This window comes from Pristiophorus japonicus, chromosome 10, assembly GCF_044704955.1.
Source record: "Pristiophorus japonicus isolate sPriJap1 chromosome 10, sPriJap1.hap1, whole genome shotgun sequence".
Classification (NCBI taxonomy): domain Eukaryota; kingdom Metazoa; phylum Chordata; class Chondrichthyes; family Pristiophoridae; genus Pristiophorus; species Pristiophorus japonicus.
Window position 1 is genome coordinate 108645821 of NC_091986.1, and position 24548 is coordinate 108670368.

Here is a 24548-nt window from a genome sequence, read left to right on the forward strand (position 1 = left end):
TCAACTTCAGTACCCCATTCCTGCTTTCTCGCCATACCCCTTGATCCCCCTAGCAGTAAGGACCTCATCTAACTCCTTTTTGAATATATTTAGTGAATTGGCCTCAACAACTTTCTGTGGTAGAGAATTCCACAGGTTCACCACTCTCTGGGTGAAGAAGTTCCTCCGCATCTCGGTCCTAAATGGCTTACCCCTTATCCTTAGACTGTGACCCCTGGTTCTGGACTTCCCCAACATTGGGAACATTCTTCCTGCATCTAACCTGTCTAACCCCGTCAGAATTTTATATGTTTCTATGAGGTCCCCTCTCATTCTTCTGAACTCCAGTGAATACAAGCCCAGTTGATCCAGTCTTTCTTGATAGGTCAGTCCCGCCATCCCGGGAATCAGTCTGGTGAACCTTCGCTGCACTCCCTCAATAGCAAGAATGTCCTTCCTCAGGTTAGGAGACCAAAACTGTACACAATACTCCAGGTGTGGCCTCACCAATGCCCTGTACAACTGTAGCAACACCTCCCTGCCCCTGTACTCAAATCCCCTTGCTATGAAGGCCAACATGCCATTTGCTTTCTTAACCGCCTGCTGCACCTGCATGCCAACCTTCAATGACTGATGTACCATGACACCCAGGTCTCTTTGCACCTCCCCTTTTCCTAATCTGTCACCATTCAGATAATAGTCTGTCTCTCTGTTTTTACCACCAAAGTGGATAACCTCACATTTATCCACATTATACTTCATCTGCCATGCATTTGCCCACTCACCTAACCTATCCAAGTCGCTCTGCAGCTTCACAGCATCCTCCTCGCAGCTCACACTGCCACCCAACTTAGTGTCATCCGCAAATTTGGAGATACTACATTTAATCCCCTCATCTAAATCATTAATGTACAGTGTAAACAGCTGGGGCCCCAGCACAGAACCTTGCGGTACCCCACTAGTCACTGCCTGCCATTCTGAAAAGTACCCATTTACTCCTACTCTTTGCTTCCTGTCTGACAACCAGTTCTCAATCCATGTCAGTACACTACCCCCAATCCCATGTGCTCTAACTTTGCACATCAATCTCTTGTGTGGGACCTTGTCGAGCGCCTTCTGAAAGTCCAAATATACCACATCAACTGGTTCTCCCTTATCCACTCTACTGGAAACATCCTCAAAAAATTCCAGAAGATTTGTCAAGCATGATTTCCCTTTCACAAATCCATGCTGACTTGGACCTATCATGTCACCTCTTTCCAAATGCACTGCTATGACATCCTTAATAATTGATTCCATCATTTTACCCACTACCGATGTCAGGCTGACCGGTCTATAATTCCCTGTTTTCTCTCTCCCTCCTTTTTTAAAAAGTGGGGTTACATTGGCTACCCTCCACTCCATAGGAACTGATCCAGAGTCAATGGAATGTTGGAAAATGACTGTCAACGCATCCACTATTTCCAAGGCCACCTCCTTAAGTACTCTGGGATGCAGTCCATCAGGCCCTGGGGATTTATCGGCCTTCAATCCCATCAATTTCCCCAACACAATTTCCCGGCTAATAAGGATTTCCCTCAGTTCCTCCTCCTTACTAGACCCCCCGACCCCTTTTATAACCGGAAGGTTGTTCGTGTCCTCCTTCGTGAATGTCATGGGTGTCATGGTACATCAGTCATTGAAGGTTGGCATGCAGGTACAGTAGGCGGTTAAGAAAGCAAATGGCATGTTGGCCTTCATATCGAGGGGATTTGAGTACAGGGGCAGGGAGGTGTTGCTACAATTGTACAGGGCCTTGGTGAGGCCACACCTGGAGTATTGTGTACAGTTTTGGTCTCCTAACCTGAGGAAGGACATTTTTGCTATTGAGGGAGTGCAGCGAAGGTTCACCAGACTGATTCCCGGGATGGCGGGACTGACCTATCAAGAAAGACTGGATCAACTGGGCTTGTATTCACTGGAGTTCAGAAGAATGAAAGGGGACCTCATAGAAACGTTTAAAATGCTGATGGGTTTAGACAGGTTAGATGCAGGAAGAATGTTCCCAATGTTGGGGAAGTCCAGAACCAGGGGACACAGTCTAAGGATAAGGGATAAGCCATTTAGGACCGAGATGAGGAGAAACTTCTTCACCCAGAGAGTGGTGAACCTGTGGAATTCTCTACCACAGAAAGTTGTTGAGGGCAATTCACTAAATATATTCAAAAAGGAGTTAGATGAAGTCCTTACTACTGGGGGGATCAAGGGGTATGGCGAGAAAGCAGGAATGGGATACTGAAGTTGCATGTTCAGCCATGAACTCATTGAATGGCGGTGCAGGCTAGAAGGGCCGAATGGCCTACTCCTGCACCTATTTTCTATGTTTCTATGTTTCTATGCACAAAGATTAAAAGCTTCTTCCTTGAAACTGGACTCTTTAAATGGTTAATTCTCGGGTTGGCAATCAGTAACTAGTGGGGTGCCGCAGGGATCAGTGCTGTGACCTGAACTATTTACAATCTATATTAACAACTTGGAAGAAAGGACCGAGGGTAATGTAGCCAAGTTTGCTAATGATACAAAGATGGGAGGAAAAGCAATGTGTGAGGAGGACACAAAAAAATCTGCAGAAGGACATAGACAGGCTAAGTGAGTGGGAAAAAATTTGTCAGATGAGTCTAATGTTGGAAAGTGTGAGGTCATGCATTTTGGCAGAAAAAAATCAAAGAGCAAGTTATTATTTAAATGGAGAAAAATTGCAACGTGCTGGGGATACTTGTGCATAAAACACAAAAGGTCAGTATGCAGGTACAGCAAGTAATTAGGAAGGCCAATGAAATCTCGGCATTTAATGCAAAGGGGAAGGAATATAAAAGCAGATATACAGGGTATTTATGAAGCCACACCTGGAATACTGCATACAGTTTTGTTTTCCATATTTACAAAAAGATATACTTGCTTTCGAGGCAGTTCAGAGAAGGTTCATTAGTTGATTCCAGAGATGAGGGGGTTGACTTATGTGGAAAGGTTGAGTTGGTTGGGCCTCTACTCATTGGAATTCAGAAGAATGAGAGGTGATCTTATCGAAATGTATAAGGTTATGAGGGGGCTTGACAAGGTGGATGCAGAAAGGATGTTTCCACTGATAGGGGACACTAGAACTAGGACCATTATCTTAGAATAAGGGACCGCCCATTTAAAACTGAGATGAGGAGGAATTTCTTCTCTCAGAGGGTTGTAAATCTGTGGAATTCGCTGCCTCAGAGAACTGTGGAAGCCGGGACATTGAATAAATTTAAGAGAGATAGACAGTTTCTTAACCAATAAGGGGTTTTGGGGAGCGGGCAGGGAAGAGAACCTGAGTCCATGATCGGATCAGCCATGATCGTATTAAATGGTGGAGCAGGCTCGAGGGGCCGTATGACCTACTCCTGCTCCTATTACTTATGTTCTTATGTAACACTTTCGCATATTCATATTAAATTCTCCTTTTTAACTGATACTGAATTCTCAAACAAGGACATTCATGTATAGATTTTATGAAGCCATTGTACATTTTGACTGCAATGTTTGTGGCAGGAATGCATGTAAGCATAGGAATATAGGAACATGGAAACATGGAAATTTACAGTGCAGAAGGAGGCCATTTCGGCCCATCGTGACCGCGCCGGACGACAAAAAGCCGCACTGTCCTTGATCAGCGGCCCTAAAGGCTACATATAAACCTATGAACAATGACGGAAAGGCAAAGAGCACCCAGCCTAACCAGTCTGCCTCACACAACTGCGACCCCCCTTATACTGAAAACATCTACACTCTACCCCAACCGGAGCCTCCTGGGAGAGGCAAAAACCAGATAAAACCCAGGCCAATTTAGGGAGAAAAATCTGGGAAAATTTCTCTCCGACCCATCCAGGCGATTGACATGATTCCAGGAGATCACCCTGGCCGTATTCTGTTCCCTGCAGTACTTACCATTATATCTGTGCCGTTCAACAAAAGGTCATCCAGTCTAATCCCAATTACCAGCTCTATGTCCATAACCCTGAAGGTTGCTGCACTTTAAGTGCCCATCCAAACATCTCTTAAAAGTGGTGAGTGTTTCTGCATCGACCACTCTTCCAGGCAGCGAGCTCCAGATCCCCACAACCCTCTGTGTAAAGAAGCCCCCCCTCAAATCCCCTTTAAACCTTCCACCAACCACCTTAAAACTATGCCCCCTTGTAATAGACCCCTCCACCAATGGAAATAGACCCTTACTATCCACTATGTCCAGACCCCTCAATATTTTGTACACCTCGATGAGGTCTCCTCTCAACCTCCTCTGTTCCAATGAGAATAAACCCAGCCTATCCAATCTGTCCTCATAACTAAAATTCTCCATTCCAGGCAGCATCCTAGTAAATCTCCTTTGCACCCTCTCTAATGCAATCACATACTTCCTATAATACAGCGACCAGAACTGCATGCAGTACTCCAGCTGTGGCCTAACCAAAGTATATTACAATTTAAGCATAACCTCCCTGCTCTTATATTCTATGCCTTGGCTAATAAAGGCAAGCATTCCATATGCCTTCTTAACCACCTTATCCACCTGGCCTGCTACTTTCAGGGATCTGTGTACAAGCACTCCAAGGTCCCTTTGTTCATCTTCATCATTAAGTAGCCTACCACTTAATGTGTATAATCTTTCCTTATTAGCCCTCCCAAAGTGCATCACCTCACACTTCTCTGAATTAAATTCCATTTGCCACTGCTCTGCCCACCTGACCAGTCGATTGATATCCTCCTGCAGCCCATGACTTTCCTCTTCATTATCAACCACACAGACAATTTTAGTGCTGTCTGCAAACTTCTTAATCATGCTCCCTATATTCAAATCTAAATCGTTGAGAAACCACAAAAGGCAAGGGACCCAGTACTGAGCCCTGCGGAACCACACTGGAAACATCCTTCCAGTCACAAAAACATCCATCAATCATTACCCTTTGCTTCCTATCTCCAAGCCAATTTTGGATCCAACTTGCCCTGCATCCCATGGGCTTTAACCTTCATGACCAGTCTACCATGTGGGACCTTATCAAAAGCCTTGCTAAAGTCCATATATATTACATCGATCCTCTTAGTTATCTCCTCAAAAAATTCAATCAGCTTAGTCAAACACGATCTTCCCTTAACAAATCCGTGTTGACTGTCCCTATTTAATCCTTGCCTTTCCAAATGCAGATTTATCCTGTTTTTCAGGATTTTTTCCAATAATTTTCCCACCACTTAGGTTAGGCTGACAGGCCTGTAATTACTTGACCTATCCCTTTTTTCCCTTCTTAAGCAAGGGTACTACATTAGCAGTCCTCCAATCCTCCGACACCATGCCCAGATCCAAAGAGGATTGGAAAATGATGGTCAAGGCCTCTGCTATTTCATCCTTTACATCACTTAACAGCCTGGGATGCATTTCATCCAGGCCTGGGAACTTATCTACTGTCAAAGCTGCTAAACCCCTTAATACTTCCTCTCTCACTATATTTATTTCATCCAGAATATCACACTCCTCCCCGATAGCAGTATCTGCATTACCCCTTTCCTTTGTGAAAACAGATGCAAAGTATTCGATAAGAACCCTACCAACATCTTCCGCCTCCACACAAAGATTACCCTCATGGTCTCTAATAGGCCCTACCCTTTCTTTAGTTACCCACTTACTCTTAATATATTTATAGAACATCTTAGGGTTTTCCTTAATTTTACTGGCCAAGAATTTGTGCTCTCTCTTAGCATTCCTAATATCCTTTTTAATTTTGCGTCTTAACTTTCTATATTCCTCTAAAGATTCTAAAGTATTTATCTGTTAGTATATGACATGAGCCTCCCTTTTTTTCTTAATCCTCCCCTGTAAGTCCCTAGACATCCAGGAGGCTCTAGAATTATTTTTCCCAGCCTTTTTCTTTAAGGACACATATTTGGCCTGAACCTTCTGCATCTTGGGGGAAAAATTGGTTATCGACCATTTTGTGGCGTTAACATCACCTGGGCGCTAATTTTAGTGCCAGGTGATAATTAGCTCTGGGATTCACAAAACTGATTTTTTTTTTCTGCTCTGAGAGGATTTCAGCACTAAATCAAGCACTGTACACTTCTCTTTGGGTGATAGTTTCGTCAAGTGCAGCAATACCCTTAGTGCTTATCAATTTCAGCTGTACTCGTGTCTAGACAGGCAGGTTGGTTTCAACTGGATCTTGAAGGGGAGGGGCTATGATGCCACACTATTAGTGATACGGCGAGTTTGAGGCTCGACTGTAAACTAATCTGTTTGATATATTGTGTTTAATCAGAGTTTAAGACAGAATATAATACATTAATTAAATAGCAAAAACATACAACCGTAACAGATAGTTAATACCCATCCCGATCGGACAAATGGCTGCATGTGAGCAGTTCTCTGGCTTGCAGTTTTTCTCTTTGTCTAGAGCTTCCTTTGGTAAAGCATGGGATTACTCAAAGAGTGTTCGACCAGCTCAACTTCTGTTTCGCCCTCCCTTCACACCATCTGTGAGAGCAATCTTGAGGAGGCTACCTTTATTCTAATTTTAGGAATGGGCCTGACCCTGGATGTTGACACCCTTTTGACCTATAGACGTTCCCCTAAAAACTTAATATACAATAAGGCTTCTAGTTCTTTGTCTCGAATCTCAAAACAAAGCCCGCCCGAAAGACGTCTTACAATTTTGACCACATGTCACTCTCTGTTTACACTTGCTATTCTTGCTATTGAGGGAGTGCAGCGAAGGTTCACCAGACTGATTCCTGGGATGGCGGGACTGACATATCAAAAAAGACTGGATCAACTGGGCTTGTATTCATTGGAGTTCAGAAGAATGAGAGGAGATCCCATAGAAACGTTTAAAATTCTGACGGGTTTAGACAGGTTAGATGCAGGAAGAATGTTCCCAATGTTGGGGAAGTCCAGAACCAAGGGTCACAGTCTAAGGATAAGGGGTAAGCCATTCAGGACTGAGATGAGGAGAAACTTCTTCACCCAGAGATTGGTGAACCTGTGGAATTCTCTATCACGGGAAGTTGTTGAGGCCAATTCACTAAATATATTCAAGAAGGAGTTCGATGTAGTCCTTACTACTAGGGGGATCAAGGGGTATGGTGAGAAAGCAGGAATGGGGTACTGAAGTTGCATGTTCAGCCATGAACTCATTGAATGGCAGTGCAGGCTTGAAGGGCCGAATGGCCTACTCCTGCACCTATTTTCTATGTTTCTATGTTTACACTAATCCAGGGTTTCTTCCTGTGGAAATCATTTCATCTCTCTGGTCCCTATTCTCTTGGGTACAATCAATACAAAGCCTCAACTCTACCCTTTGAACTATGAGGCCCAAACCTGAAAACTGCTCGTTATGTCCTTTATGACGTAGCAACATGTTTACATTAACTTTCTCAACTTCTATCCATTCTCGGTCTTTCTGAAACAAATTGTCTTTAAGATATATAAATTAAACTAAAGTTTTAACTTGAAAACCACTGATAATGGTTGTCAGAGTGCAAAATACTGTAACATCTCAGCAGGGTACCAAGACATTAGCATTTCTAATCATCTACTACCAATCTAGGAGACATTTTGTCTCCAAGTTTTAAACAAAGATTTAAAACACAGCATTCGTATCAGTTTTATACATTCGTTTCCATTTTATACATTTTTAGGCATCCTTGATTTCTAACAACACAGCCTCAACTCACCATTCCATCTCTACTGTTGGTGTTGAAGGAGCAGCATGGTTGCTCAGGGACAAAGATCGTGTGCCATGCACTTTAGCGACGATGCCCTTGTGGAGGCGGTGGAGAGGCGACAAGCCTCCAAGTTTCCTGAGACTGGCAAGACTATGGAGGGAGGTAGCACAATATGTGTCTGGCAGGAGCATGGTGAACAGGACAGCGATGGAATGTTGCAAGAAGTTCAATGACATCACTCGGGTGGTCAGGGCGAGCATATTCTTCCACAATCTCTGCATATCACAATGTCAAGATAATTATTTCTAGACACTCTAGAAACTGCCACTTCCCAGCACTCAAACACAATGGGGCCGAAATTGACCCCACCCCATTTTGTGTGTTTTCACCGCCGCGGAGGGTTTCCCAAGAGGGTGTGCCAGGCTGCCTGTTCGCTGCCCGGCCGAACCGGGGGCATAATTGTCAGGCTGACATGGCAGCGGCAGTGCATTCTCCCCTTTAAGGGAAGCTGCACTGCCATTGCAGAAGACCACAACCTCACTGGAAAACCGGGAAAAAACAGGTTTTAGCATCGGCGGGTGGACCAAAGATTTTAAGAGCGGAATATCGCTGTTGAGGGGTAGATCGGCGGTGCGCACGATTATGACACACTTAACACGGATCGGCAGGAGCGGAGCAGTGGGGGGTGGGGTGGGGGGGGCGTTGGGAGGGAGGAATCGGGGCATCACTGGGAAACCTCGGAAGGGCAATTGGGCTATCAGCAGCCATTCCACAAAACGTCGGCAGCCACTCCAATATGCAACGTGCCTGCAGATTTGCGGTGGTAACAGGCCTTAAGGAAAGGGACAATTTCGGCCCCAATGTGTCCACTGACTAAAAGTAACATCCACATCTCTTCTCTTCTTAGGCAGGCCCCTGGAGTCGAGGATGACTTTCTTCCACACTAAAATGAGTTCTAAGGTGACTGATGAGACCAATGCGGGATCTACAGTCTCTATCATGGGGGGGCGGGGGTTGCAGATGGTGGTAGGATGGACGGGTCGGTGCGGTCCTTGATTTGTCATATGCTCCTTCCGCTGTTGGTACTTGGCTTCTGTGTGCTCCCGGCAAAGAGACTCGAAGTGTTCGCCGCATTGACAGATGCTTCTCCTCCACTTTAATAGGTACAACGATATAAGTAAAAACAGGTTGAGGTCCTACAAGCTGAATTTAGCGAGCCAGGAATTAAATTAATAAGCAGGACCTCAAAGGTAGTGATCTCAGGATTGATACCAGTGCCACGTGCTAGTCAGAGTAGGAATTGCAGGAGAGCTAAGATGAATGCGTGGCTTGAGGAGTGGTGCAGGAGGGAGGGATTCAAATTCCTGGGACATTGGAACCGGTTCTAGGGGAGGTGAGACCAGTACAAACCGGACGGTCTGCACCTGGGCAGGACCGGAATCGATGTCCTCGGGGGAGTGTTTGCGAGTGCTGTTGGGGAGGGGTTAAACTAATATGGCAGGGGGATGGGAACCTATGCAGGGAGGCAGAGGGAAGCAAAATAGGGGCAGAAGCAAAGATAGAAAGAAGAAAAGCAAAAGTGGAGGGCAGAGAAACCCAAGGCAAAAATCAAAACTGGCTACAATACAGCAAAAGTCTAAAGGGACAAAGTGTGTTAAAAAGACAAGCCTGAAGGCTCTGTGCCTCAATGCGAGGAGTATTCGTAACAAGGTGGATGAATTAACTGCGAAGACAGCTATTAACGAATATGATATAATTGGGATTACGGAGACATGGCTCCAGGGTGACCAAGGCTGGGAACTCAACATCCAGGGGTATTCAACATTTAGGAAGGATAGACAGAGACAAAAAGGAGGCGGGATGGCATTGCTGGTTAAAGAGGAAATTAACACAATAATATGGAAGGACATTAGCTTGGATGATGTGAAATCTGTATGGGTAGAGCTGCGGAATACCAAAGGGCAGAAAACACTAGTGGGAGTTGTATACAGACCACCAAACAGCAGTAATGAGGTTGAGGAGTTGAGGACAGCGTCAAACAAGAAATTAGGGATGCGTGCAATAAAGGTACAGCAGTTATCGATTTTAATATACATATAGATTGGGCTAATAAAACTGGTAGCAGTACGGTGAAGGAGGATTTCCTGGAATGTATTAAGGATGGTTTTCTAGACCAATATGTCGAGGAACCAATTAGAGAGCTGGCCATCCTAGACAGGGTGATGTGTAACAAGATAAGACTAATTAGCAATCTTGTTGTGCGAGGCCCCTTGAGGAAGAGTGACCATAATATAGTACAATTTTTTATTAAGCTGGAGAGTGACACAGTTAATTCAGAGACTAGTATCCTGAACTTAAGGAAAGGTAACTTCGATGAGACATGAATTGGCTAGAATAGACTAGCGAATGATACTAAAAGGGTTGACGGTGGATAGGCAATGGCAAACATTTAAAGATCACATGGATGAACTTCAACAATTGTACATCCCTGTCTGGAGTAAAAATAGAACAGGGAAAGTGGCTCAACCGTGGCTAACAAGGGAAATTAGGGATAGTGTTAAAGCCAAGGAAGAAGCTTATAAATTAGCCAAAAATATGCAGCAAACCTGAGGGAGAAATTTAGAATTCAGCAGAGGAGGACAAAGGGTTTAATTAGGAGGGGAAAAATAGAGTATGAGAGGAAGCTTGCTGGGAACATAAAAACTGACTGCATAAGCTTCTATAGATATGTGAAGAGAAAAAGATTAGTGAAGACAAACACTGACCCCTTGCAGTCAGAATCAGGTGAATTTATAATGGGGAACAAAGAAGTGCCAGACCAATTGAACAAATACTTTGGTTCTGTCTTCACGAAGGAAGACACAAATAACCTTCCAGAAATACTAGGGGACCGAGGGTCTAGCGAGAAGGAGAAACTGAAGGAAATCCTTATTAGTCAGGAAATTGTGTTAGGGAAATTGATGGGATTGAAGGCTGATAAATCCCCAAGGCCTGATAGTCTGCATCCCAGAGTACTTAAGGAAGTGGTCCTAGAAATAGTGGATGCATTGGTGATCATTTTCGAACAGTCTATCGACTCTGGATCAGTTCCTATGGACTGAAGGGTAGCTAATGTAACACCACTTTTTAAAAAAGGAGGGAGAGAGAAAACGGGGAATTATAGATTGGTTAGCCTGACATCAATTGTGGGGAAAATGTTGGAATCAATTATTAAAGATGAAATAGCAGCGCATTTGGAAAGTAGTGACAGGATCGGTCCAAGTCAGCATGGATTTATGAAAGGGAAATCATGCTTGACAAATTTTCTAGAATTTTTTGAGGATGTAACTAGTAGAGTGGACAAGGGAGAACCAGTGGATGTGGTGTATTTGGACTTTCAAAAGGCTTTTGACAAGGACCCACACAAGAGATTGGTGTGCAAAATTAAAACACATGGTATTGAGGGTAGTGCATTGACGTGGATAGAGAACTGGTTGGCAGACAGGAAGCAGAGAGTCAGGATAAATGGGTCCTTTTCAGAATGGCAGCCAGTGATTAGAGGGATGCCGCAGGGCTCCGTGCTAGGACCCCAGCTATTTACAATATACATCAATGATTTAGATGAAGGAATTGAGAGTAATATCTCCAAGTTTGCAGATGACATTAAGCGGGGTGGCGGTGTGAGATGTGAGGAGGATGCTAAGCGGTTGCAGGATGACTTGGACAAGTTAGGTGAATGGGCAAATGCATGGCAGATGCAGTATAATGTGGCTAAATGTGAGGTTATCCACTTTGGGGGCAAAAACATGAAGGCAGAATATTATCTGAATGGCGGCAGATTAGGAAAAGGGGAGGTGCAACGAGACCTGAGTGTCATGGTACATCAGTCATTGAAGGTTGGCATGCAGGTGCAACAGGTGGTGAAGAAGATGAATGGCATGTTAGCCTTCATAACTAGGGGATTTGACTATAGGAGCAGGGAGGTCTTACTGCAGTTGTACAGGGCCTTGGTGAGGCCTCACCTGGAATATTGTGTTCAGTTTTGTTCTCCTAATCTGAGGAAGGACGTTCTTGCTATTGAGGGAGTGCAGTGAAGGTTCACCAGACTGATTCCCAGGATGGCAGGACTGACCTATGAGGAGAGACTGGATCGACTGGGCCTGTATTCATTGGAGTTTAGGAGAATGAGAGGGGATCTCATAGAAACATAAAATTCTGATGGAACTGGACAGGTTAGATGCAGGAAGAATGTTCCCGATGTTGGGGGAGTCCAGAACCAGGGGTTACAATCTCAGGATAAGGGGTAAGCCATTTAGGACTGAGATGAGGAAAAACTTCTTCACTCAGAGAGTTGTTAACCTGTGGAATTCTCTACCACAGAGAGTTGTTGATGCCAGTTCATTAGATATATTCAAGAGGGAGTTAGATATGGCCCTTATGGCTAAAAGGATCAAGGGGTATGGAGAGAAAGCAGGAAAGGGGAACTGAGGTGAATGATCAGCCATGATGTTATTGAATGGTGGTGCAGGCTCGAAGGGCCGAATGGCCGACTCCTGCACCTATTTTCTATGTTTCTATGTTTCTATGTCTTGGGCCAGGGATTCCCAAGTGTCAGTGGGGATATTGAATTTTTTCAAGTTGACTTTGAGGGTGTCCTTGAAGCGTTTTCTCTGCCCTCCTGGGACTCGCTTGCCGTGACGTAGCTTGGAGTAGATTACTGGTTTCGGGAGTCTAGTATCGGGAATGCGGATGATGTGGCCCATCCATCTGAGCTGATCAAGCGTGGTCAATGCGTCAATGCTGGGGATGTTGGCCTGAGAGAAAACGCTGACATTGATGTGCCTATCCTGCCAATGAATTTGCAGGATTTTGCAGAGGCAGCATTGGTGGTACCTCTCCAGTGCTTTGAGGTGCATACTGTACATAATCCATGTCTCTGAAGCATGTAGGAGGGCGGATATCACTACTCCTCTGTAGACCATGAGCTTGGTGCCAGGTTTAAGATCCTGGTCTTCAAACACTCTCTTTTCTTCAGGTGGCTGAAGGCTGCACTGGCACACTGATGGCGGTGTTGGACTTAGTCATCGATGTCTGTCCTTGCTGATGGTAGGTTCCCAAGGTATGGGAAGTGTTGTGTATCTGTAAAACATGCACTCCCATGTTCCGCCATCAGGGAGCTCATCCCCTGAAGTCCCAAGGGATCCCAACATCCCTTGGGAGCACTGTATATAAGCTGGCCCCTAAGGCCTGTTCCTCACTCTGGAGTGCCTTATTAAAGACTGAGGTCACTGTTACTTTAACCTCCCTGTATGCAGCCTCATCTTTGTTAGGAACACAATCGGAAGTGGTCCACATTGTCCAAGGTCTCATCATGGATCATGATAATTGGGAAGCAGTACTGTGTGGCAATGGCAGGTTGGTAGGGAACCTTTGTGAGGTCAAAGAAAGCCATGTACAGAGGTTGATGCTGCTCCTTCCTTGGATTTTTCGCACTGTGAAGATCATGACCATTGTGTCCCTTAGTGGGCGGAATCCACATTGCCACTCTGGGAGGAGCTCTTCAGCCACTGGGAGGAGACAATTGAGGAGGATTGTTGCGATGACTTTCCCTGCGGTCTTGTCACTTTTCCACATCTCAACACTTGCATATATTAACGGCTATTCAACTACGGTATGCACGTGACAACCACATAGCTGCACAGTCACTTAAAGGCTTTTTTGTCTCTTGTCGGCCAACCTGGCGCATAATAGACGCGAGCAAGAAAGGGCAGGAGGCTGTGAGGCACACCTGAGGCCTCTCACTGACCTGGAACAGAGTCCAGGAGATCATTGGCCCAAAGGTCATAGGACTTGTAGCACACGGCCCCTATGGGGGCAGTACTGGTATCTGCCTCACCTCTCCATCTTCCCTCATGCCACTTCCCCCTCAAACCACCAGCCTTACCCATTTTGCATTAAAGTGTAGTGTCTACATTCCTTGCTCCCTTCCTGCCTGCCTCCCCTGAACTTAACCATGCTCTTGTGTCTTTATCGTTTCAGATGATGAGCCAGCACAGCAGTAGCCTATCCCTCATCCTCACAGTGAGAGTGATGAAGGAGACGAGGACAAAGGACAGGAGACCCCAGCTCAGACACTGGGGTGACGACTTCAGTGGAGGAGGCATAGTTCCTGGGCTTTGAGGGTGATGCTCCGGGACCCAGCAGCATGCAGCAATGCCACAGAGCAAGGGAAGCTCAAGTGCCTGCTCCCTGGAGGGTGAGTTCACTCCCGAGTTCTGCTCAGCAGGACTCAGATGATGATCTTAAGGTCATCATCTGAGTCCTGCTGAGCAGAACTCGGCAACAGCCAGATGGTCAGCGGGCATGCAAAGCGAGCTTATAGGTGCTATGGCAAAGGTGTCCAAGGGCATGGGCGCACTTGCTCGGAGTTTGGAGGAGTCCACCTCCAGCATTGCGCATGTCTCGCAGCACATCTTCAAGCCCATCCTTGGCAGCTTTCAAATGATGGTAGACTCGCAGACAGAAAGTGGGGACCCAGCCCTCATGCTGTGTGTCATGGGTGAGGTGGTAGAAGCTATTTCAGCACAGGATGAAGCCACGCAATGGCTTCGTGCTGTAATGGAGTCAGTGGTTGGTGGCATCCAATCTCAGTCTGCTCTTACGCAGACTCAGTCTGCTCTCATGCAGGCCGAGTCTGCTCTGCTGCAAATTCAGATTGATGCCATGCAAGCACTGACTGCTGCCATCGTTTCTGGGTTCCCTGCAGTCCAATGGGGATTTCACGGTGCCGCAGCAAGCCAGCAATCTGTTCTTCTGCAGATTGCCCCGGTTGCTGAGGCGCTGCCCCGGGGGAGTGACGGTGCGTTGGTTAAAATGGAAAATGCTGTCCTCTCTCAGGGTGACAGCATTCCGGCTCCCACCACTGCCACTTCGCCATTGTACTTGGCGCTGTCTGCACCCCAGCCATTTGAGACTGCTGCCGCCCAGCCTGAGGTGGTGCATCCTGCAGCTGGGTCTTCCAGGCCCAGAGTTGTTCGAGGGCATCCTGCAAGGCCATCTGCAGTCTCTATGTCACAGAGTGAGTAGCCTGCTACCAGCCTTGCTGCAGCCACGATGGCCCCATTGAGGAGGAGCAAGGCAGGCGGGTGGTGGGGTGGGGGACGGGGGGGGGGGGGGGTGTGGGGAGGAGAGGGGGAGGGGGCTGAGGAGGGAAGGGACTGGGAGGGAAATAGAGGAAGTAATCCACTTTTGTTGAGATAGCCAAATGATTACTTTGTAAATATATTCTCGTTGCTGGGTGTGGATTATTATTTTTGATTAGCAAACAGTTGTTTGGACAAATTTATTGTTGTTGCTGTTGATTGAGTACTTATGGGTGATGTTGGGGTTGTTCATTTGCCATGTGCAGGGTGATCGGCTCTGCGCTGTGCACATAGACCTTTGTTGGTGCAGCCCAGTCGCCATGTGATATGTGCTTTCGTGGAAATGCTGCATAATGAGGCGTTGATGCAGCGCCCTTGCAGAAGCAACATCGACATGCTCCCTCCTCCGTTGCTGCTTCTCCTTGTCCTCCTCCTGAGGCGGACCTGCATTTTCTGGGAGCAATAGCTGGGCTCTCTCAATGGCTAGGTTGTGCAGCACGCAGCACTCAACAACAAAAAGGGAGACTCGATCAGAGGAGGGCTCCACCAGAGCGTCTGTTACATCCCAATACAGCAGTGGACTGTGAACTGTGAAATGTTTGCTATATACCCTGCTGTAGCCTGCAAGGAGTCGCAGCATAGAAATTGAGTGCTACTGTGACCTTAACTGCCACTGATAATGAAGTTATCCTCCTGTTATGAGGCTCGAGGTCTTGGTGCAGCAGGTGGCACAGCTTTGTGACCACCTCCTTGCTGAAGCGTAGCTTTCTAAGGCACTTCTCTTCTGATAGGTGAATATAAAAGAGAACTGCTTCCAGAAAATGCTGGGAGAGTAAGGCTTCTAGTTGCGACATCTGCGGGCCCTCACCCTGCCTCTGGGCCCAATTGGCATGATGTGTCTTTGGAGCCGCCATCTTAAAAGTAGATGCCAAGGTGCACTGCCAGGACAGCACCCATGACTGAGTGAAAGCAGCAGGTCCAAAAATTGAGAGAAATGCTAATGACCAAACTGTAACACCAGAAACAAAACAACGATGTTCACAATCTGAAAGCAATCAAAACGATCTCTGGGAAGGTAGCTGTTATGTCTCTAGATGCTCTGATAATGACTCCACGAGGCAAAGTATTGCACTTGAACTGTAGTGACCTTAGTCCGTTTAATATAACTCTAGAGTGAGGATACCACATGGTGGACTCCCTTTTATACCTGGGTACCTGTGGTGTACAGGTGACCCCTGGGCCTCCACCAGTTGTGCTCTCTGGTGGTACCAGCATAGTGTATACAGTGTGAACCTTGTTGATCGTACCTTTGGTAAACAAGTCTCCATCTTATGCAACTGTACAGTGACTACACAGAGAATAAATCTATAGTATGCTTATATAATATCACTCTCCCCCAAGTCTTTTGTGCCAATACGTTTGCACTATGTGATCTGGCTTGAATCTCCCCAGACTTAAGTGCCAATAGCCCTTGCACCTTTGCTGTGCTTTGGCTTGGCTCTCTCCCTGTTAACCCCAAGCCCTTATTGCCACAACGTTGGGTATGGTTACCAGTTGTGATGTTTCAATGATGCAGTGGGACTTCAGTGGGTTCTGGGTGTGAACCATGTGTGTGTCCATGGCAACATGAATCAATTTCTCCGCGCCCCCCCCCCCCCCCCCACCCCCAACATGTAGATCACGCTGGTGGCTCATCACATTCATATACATTCAAGTCCAGAAAAGAACATTTGCATTTACATCATTGCATTTGTGGTACAGTTGTGAGGCAAGTACATTTGACTGGTGAGATACATTGATGGTACATCTTTGGGATCAGTGCTGGGGTCAGCACCGGTGCGTGAGGACAAGCTAGTTCCAGAGCTGCTAGATGGTGTCCAGGCAGCCTGGTGGTGGCGCATTGCCCGGTGCTGGCAGTGGGAACCCGGTTGGCTCGAGTTGCCTGCTCTCGGGGCCTTTGCCATTGCTCCTAGCGTCGGGCAGGTTGACAGATGCCTGTGACCTACCTGTTCTCTCCTTGCGCCCCGGGTCGTTGCTGCTCCCAGAGGAGCAGTCGTCTAGCAGTGCAAAGGGAACTGCTAACTCGCTTGCCTGGACGTTATTTGGTTTGGGATCCTGGCTGGTCCTGGTCCCAATTGGGAGAACCGCCAGGTGACCCCTTGCTCCCAGGCGTAGCCTTGGTGGCGATGGGGTTGGGGGCTGTGCGTTAGCACAGTTTGCTCTTTCAGACTTGTGGCGATTGGTGCCATCGGGTCCCTGAGAGGTGGAGCCGATCAGGGGCAGGGTATCGATACCGGTGCCGTTGCGCTCCTGAGATCGCTTGCTCTGCAGCTTGTATATTTTAGCTGCTTGTGGCCATACTCCGTGGTGCATCACCCTAGTCTCAGGGGTACAGGCTACAGCATCGGGTAGCCCGCTGGACCTGTGTGCTTCCGATGGGTGTTTGCCCGCTACATAATCAGAATACAGTTGAAATTCTGCATCGGACAGCATTTAATTGCTTATTGTAGATAAACTGTAGCTCTGATCACAATCACCTGACTTTTCTTTGCTTATCACATGTATAAAACTCTGATCATCAATTACAAGCTTTACATTTAGCTCACAGTTGTTATTACATTGTGTGAGAATATGGTACTGTCCCTTTAACTGTGGTGAGTTGCTGGCCTCCTTTAATAGAGCCTTGCTATCTTTACCCCGATCCTCTTCTTCGCTTGGTACCACATGTTGCTCCATCAGCACTGCACCTCGTGGTCTGGCTGCCGCCATCTTTTCCTTCAGAGCTTCACCTCGTGGTTTGGGCGCCATCTTTCTTCCATCCACGATGTCGACTGCAGTGATCCTCTTCGCCCCAGGTTCTGCCACCGAAGCTGGGAAGTCGCCTTTGGATCTGATTTTCTTCCTCTGGAGTCCTGCCGCTGGAGCCTGGAAGGTGCATTTGGATCGTCTCAGCTGGATCATCTCCGCGCAGTCGTGTTGAGCGGTCTGTGCCTTGGGTGCTGTGCTGGTCTGCTCTCTGGTGCCGGATCCAACCTCAGTTGGGAGCTTGCTTTGCCTCTGAGCGCGGGGGATGTCGATCGCTGGAGAGATGAAATCTTCCCAACTCCAATGGATTTTCTCCATCCACCTTCTTCCGAGTAGCGTTGGTCCATCACCTGCAACAATCTACAGTGGTAAATTGTGCACCGTGCCATCATGGAGTACCTTAACATTCGCACTACCAATGACTGGGATGAGTTCATTGGTGTAGATGAGCAGCTTTGCTTGAACTGGGACCAACTTGGGTCATTCAGTTTGATTATTCCATAGCCTCTCAATGGCTTCTTGATTCATTATTGACTGGCGTGCCCCCATGTCCACCTCCATGAAAACTGGAGCACCGTTTATCTCGAATTCCATTCTCAACGGGGAACATTCTGTGGTGCAGGTAAACATTCCGTACACCTCATCGTGGGGCTGAGCTGCCTCTCTGACCACCTCTTCATAATCCGCGCTGGGTTCATGGCCCTCTGCAGACGCTTCATCAACATGGTGAGTCCTATTTCTTTTACACATTCGCTGGAGGTGGCCCTTTGTGCTGTACCCTTTGCACATATGGTCCTTAAAATGGCACTGATGAGCCCGGTGATTTCCTCTGCAACGCCAGCATGGTGCTAACCGATTAACCCACCTCGGCGGACTCAGAGTTAAGGGACTCGGGGCCCGTTCTCTCTCCCCTGAGGAGATTCACATTCTACAGTCCAGCCTCTAAAAGGCGCCAGTCTGTGTACAGTACGTGCCGGGTTTGAGTCTTGAGGATGTCATTCGCCTAGAGCCGCAGGTCGAGGTCATGATTGCCTGGCTCATGGTGATGGCCTTCTGCAGTGTGACTGTGGTATCCGCAGATAGTAGCCTGTGAAGAAGGCCCTCGTAGCCAATTACGATGACAAAGATATCCCGCAGCGCTTCGGTGAGGTGTTCGCCGAAATCACACGGTGCCACCAGCCTCCTGAGGTCTGCAGCATATTGCGCGATTTCCTGGCCTTCGGGCCGTTGGTGGGTGTAAAACCGGTGTCTGGCTGTGAGGATGCTCTTTTTGTGCTTGAGTTGTTCTTGGATCAGCGTTACAAGCTCCTCGTACGTCTTGGTTGTTGTCTTCACTGGTGTCAGCAAGTCCTTGACGAGGCCATAGACGGTGGGCTCACAATTGGTGAGCAGGATAGCTCTGCCAGGTCATTTGCTGTGAAGAAATGGTCGAGCCTTTCCACAAAGGTGTCCCAATCATCCCCATCGCCGAACTGCTGCGACGTATCAAAGTTAGCCATTTGCGCGTGAAAGTCCGTAATCTCATCGCCAATTGTTATGTCTCTAGATGCTCTGATAATGACTCTATGAGGCAAAGTATTGCACTTGAACTGTAGTGACCTTAGTCCATTTAATATAACTCCAGAGTGAGGATACCACATGGTGGACTCTCTTTTACACCTGGGTACCTGTGGTGTACAGGTGACCCCTGGGCCTCCACCAGTTGTGCCCTCTGGTGGTGCCAGCATAGTATATACAGTGTGAACCTTGTTGATGGTACCTTTGGTAAACAAGTCTCCATCTTATGCAACTATACAGTGACTACACAGAGAGTAAATCTATAGTATGCATATATAACAATAGCAATCAATCTGACCTCCCAATGACTTGGTTGCACATTGCCTTAGGTAGCGCCAATACCATTTGTGAGTGCTTGGTTTTGCTGGTGTGATTAGCATCAAGCAGTAAATGCAGCAAAATCAATCAATATTGTGATTGGGGTGCTAGCGGGGCATTGCACACTCATTGACGACATGGTCTCATTGGTGCAGATTTCCCTGGCGCTAAGTTTTTGTGTCACCCCTCAAATTCTTTCTATTTCAAGTTGGCAAGCGGCACTAATATCGCTGTACCCGGGCAATAAGCCTTTAGTCCCCCAGTAGCACCCTTTCTCCGCGCTAACTGGTGGCGCTAATCTATTCAATTTCTTGCCCTTGGTTTCTTGGCATGACTGTTCATGCAGTGGCTACAATATGGCTCATGAGATTGAAGCAACTTGTTTGGTCTTGTTTTCAGTGGCTTAGTATTGGGATTGGCAATGGGATGGAAAGCTTTGCATTTTAGTTGGTTGAGGATTTTGTCTTTCATGGTCAGCGAGTAACTTGCTGCACTGGGAGGAGGGCAGCTTATGCTGCATGTGCCTCTAAGATGCATACCAGACAGCTGGATATTTCTCCAGTTATAGGTGGAGATCAAAGATTGCTCTAGTTAGGATAGCTCCCATCTGTATTTCAGCCACAGGTTTGTTGTCGGGAGGACTACCCTTTACCACAGAAGGGGAAGACGCAACTGTTTTTATCTAATAGTAAAAGTTGTGCTAGCCTGCTTATTGCAGAGGGGCCCTCTCTGGTTTACAAACCCAGTAAGCACTGAGCTGGCTCTCTGGGATTGATAGACTGGCCATGCTCTTTGCAGCCATTTGGTCTGTTATTTTAATGGAGGAGTTGTCGGTTATTTTAAATGCATTTGTGCCTCTGTTAAACTGGTAGGTAAAGGAATTTCATTCAAATGTGTTAAGCGTTTGTATGTTTTGTTTTCCTGAATTTTTTGCTTTGTACTTTCTTTAAAAACATTCTTGGTATTGGAACATATAAAGAATGTTTTGTAGAAATAGAAATAACCAAATATTGTCAGCAAAATGACTGGAAAGTCAATTTCAGGTGTATTGAGGCCGATCGATGTGATTGGTGGCAGATGCGCCCTATATCGTTTGGCTACCCACTGATCTCGTTACCATGCTCATTTTAAAATGATCTGCTTCAACTATGAAGCACACTGGGGCTAAAATTGGTCTTTGGCAGCAGCACAAAATGGGCTCATAGCAAATCAGCAGCCCATTTTACACCACAACTAGTTTTTTTTGTCATGGAAAAACTTCCGTTATTTTGGCAGAACACCACTGAAACCCCCAAGGAAACAGAGGACATTTCTGCCAATTTACACATTGCCTTTTAAGGGGAAGAATTTCTGACTGTCCCTTACAAGGAAAATAATGTGCAGAGGGGGCCAGGGTTGCGACTGACCAAACCCAGAGCTCCTGCTACTGAGCCACCAGTGGGACATGATGGCCAGAATTTTTCGGGGTGGTAGCAGGCGCGATTGGTGGCGAGTTGGGTGGGAAAGTTGTTACTTTTGACAGCGGGTTGGGAACACCATAAAGCATCCCTACAATGTCCAAGCCATTCCTTTCACACTCATCACCATTGCGGGGGATACTGTTATGCCTCACCATTCACTGCAATTCTCTAAGCCATTTCCAAAGGTGCACACAAATCTGTCCAAGAACAGAAAGTGTTGAAAATAAAGGGGGAATAATTGCAGTTGGTGACCTCCGACCGAAAATCTTTTTACGAAAATACTTGGTGGTCACGAATTGCACTCCGAGGCCGAGTTTCATAGTCCAGTGTACGGGAACATCTCTTCAAAGATTGTATATGTATTCTGGGATCACCTGGGCCTTGACCACCAATCACAATGTAGTATTCTTGACAGATTCTAGAAATTTTGACAGATCGCAAAAGCCGGTTATCAACACGTGTGCATCGCACGCCGTGAACCAGTATTTGCGAGGCCTCTTCGCCAGTGAGATGGGAATGTGATAATGTAGACAGAGAGTGAGGGGTGGGTGGAGGTGCAAGATAAGAAGTAAATATGTGCAGAAGTAGGATAGGGAAGGCAGAGTGATGGGGATGTGATGAGAGGCACAGCAGGATGACATTGAGTATGACTTTGTACCAACTTTTCATGATCTAATGAGATCATTGAAATGTTTGCCACACTGCAACCCTCCTGACAACATCTCTGCTGGTGACCTCCTCTGCAATTTGCAACCAGTCTCCTGGGGAGGTCTTTTTCGCTCATCAAAGGGAAGAGGACCTCCCTGCGTGCTCTGACTTCCTCCATGAAGCATATGGATGGAGTCATTGGAGAACCTGGGTACAGCTCTCTGTCTCAGTGCAGTCATTGTCAGTGTTTGCAGCACTCCAATGCTGTAGTGCACTGACAGCACTGTGTTAGATTAACCTTCAAATGTAATGTGGCCATGGTCCCTTTAAAGATCCCGGCTGAAAGAGCGTCCTGAATGACAATGCCAGACCCGCTCTATTTAATTGGGCGGGGTAACACCCTGGGCAGACTTAATAGGCCCTATTAAGGGAAAGCCATTTTCAGTAGCGGGATGAAGCAGTAGCGGGGTCGCGACCTGCCATGCCAATCGCCCGGACCGGAGTCGCCGAGGTAGGCAAAGTGTAGATGTTTCCGTGGTGGCTGGTACAGCATAGTAGATGAGGTGTATTGGCTTCCACATGCAGTCTGTACCCCCGAAGAGAACAATTTAAAAACAAATTCCTGGATTGGCCCCTCACTCAGGGGCTGATCGAAGCTATAACTGAGGTCGAAGGGGCTGAACCTCCAATGGAGGTCAGTGTTAGGGGGCACTGGTGGTAGAATTTCAATGATTGCAGCCAATGTACTTTTTGGGACCATTGTGAATTAGAAAAGCTAAAAATGAAGGGTATTCTCCAAGAGGAAGTTGTGAATATTAACTGGAGCAAGATTAATTACTTAGTTAATATTTTGAATCAGAAATGCATTTTCATAAAAAATTTAATTTGTAGGACATGAATTTATCAACTAAAAATTAAAGATGTATTTTTTCTAATTTAAAATCTTTGTACAGGATACCTTGATTCATTTGCAAACAGCTAGATCATTAGGTCCTGGTAACAAGCTAAAGGTTTAAAGGGACTGTGCGCATACAATATCACTGTAAATTTCATACTGGCACAAATATCCAAGTTTATAAGAAAGAGCAATCTTTCCAAAAGAATAAAATCAAAATTTCAATTTAATCTGTCTAATAACAAAGAACATTTCAATTAAATTATGTAAAGTTATTAATGAATTCACCAGTTCACTTCTTTTTACTACGTTGATATTTTTTGAACATGATCATGTAAACTCTTTCAATGTTTTTTGAAAATAGTATCTGACCAGTGATTTTACTCCACCTGAAGTTAAGGTATTAATTGAACCAGATTTTGAAGAAGATGGAACATTTAAATCAAAAGATTTGGACAGAAACAAGATAAAAGAGTATGTACTGCAACTGAGCAGCTTTTGGGAAAAAGCACACTTGACTTGGATTCCAAATGATAAAACTCCTGGGATATATCCTGGCAAACTCATTAGTACATTTCTTTAATCAATCATTTAGTGCTTGTACCTTCCCCAATGAATGAAATATAACATTAATCATGTTGTTATATATAAAATTCAGGGAGCAGGCAGATTTAAACAACTTCTGTCCAACGCATGACATTCGACTGAAATTGCTATTATCTATTTTTATGATGAGGTTAAATCAATTGTTAATAAAAGGTTGTAAAGAAAGAGACAGGCTTACAATTATGAATAGTCACTTGAGAGTTTAGAGCTTTTTCCACTGGAGCTGAGAAGGTCAGGGGGGGTCATCAAGATTATGAAAGGTTAAGACAAAAGGGCCGAGAAATTCCAGTGCGCTGGAAAGCTGCTGGTGCCACGGCGGGCTGCAGTTAAGGGCTGCACGAATTAATAGGCAGGCAGCCTATATTTTGATGCTGCCTACTAATTTAAATTAGCACAGTGCTAAACTTACTGTGTAAGGCTGCAGCAACTCTCAGCAGGAGGTCCAATGTAGCATGGAAGTAGAGACCCTGGAGCAAGAACAGCATTATCTTAAAGTTAGCCTGTCATTTTAGAAAGCAGTGCTAATGCCTTAAAGGAGCACTACATTCTAAAACGGAAAAATAATAATTTTAAATAAGCAGTCTTTAGCCTTTAGAGGTCAACTGCCTTCTGAAAAACAAACGTTAAAATTAATTCCCAAATGATAGTCTTCAGCTCTTGAAGATAAATTGCTTTTCGCACCTCAAAAAATGGGAAAAGTGCTTCAGCATTAACACAAATGGCTCAACAAGCCAGGGAAGGAGCACCCAGGGTCTTGCTTGCAGCACTCTAGCTTTATACAGAGGGGCAACACTGCAAGAGAGGTACACTATCCACAGGTGACCAGGACGCCCTCCAGAAAGAATGATGTGGGACCAGATAACCGAGGCCATCATTGTCACCCCCACCACCAGGCTCCAGGGCCCAAAGAAGTTGTGCCAAAATTGGTAGAGCTATCCCACAGACTAGTCAAGCAACAGCCTGATATAGCCATACTCATAGAAGCATAACTTTCAACCAATGTCCCAGACTTCTCCATCACTGTCACCTGGATATTTCCTGTCCCACCGGTAAGACAGGTCCAATCGAGGACACACTCCATCATGTTGTGTGGTACTACCACCATGCTAAATCATAGAATCATAGAATCATTGAAGTTTACAGCACGGAAGGAGACCATTTTGGCCCATCGTGTCTGCGCTGGCCAACAAGAGGCTATCCAGCCTAATCTCACTTTCCAGCTCCAGGTCCGTAACCCTGCAGGTTACTGCACTTCAAGTGCACATCCAAGTACTTTTTAAATGTGGTGAGTGTTTCTGCCGATACCACCCTTTCAGGCAGTGAGATCCAGACCCCCACAATCTTCTGCGTGCAGAAATTTCCCCTCAAATCCCTTCTAAACCTTCTACCAATTACTTTAAATTTATGCCCCCTGGTTGTTGACCCCTCTGCTATGGGAAATAG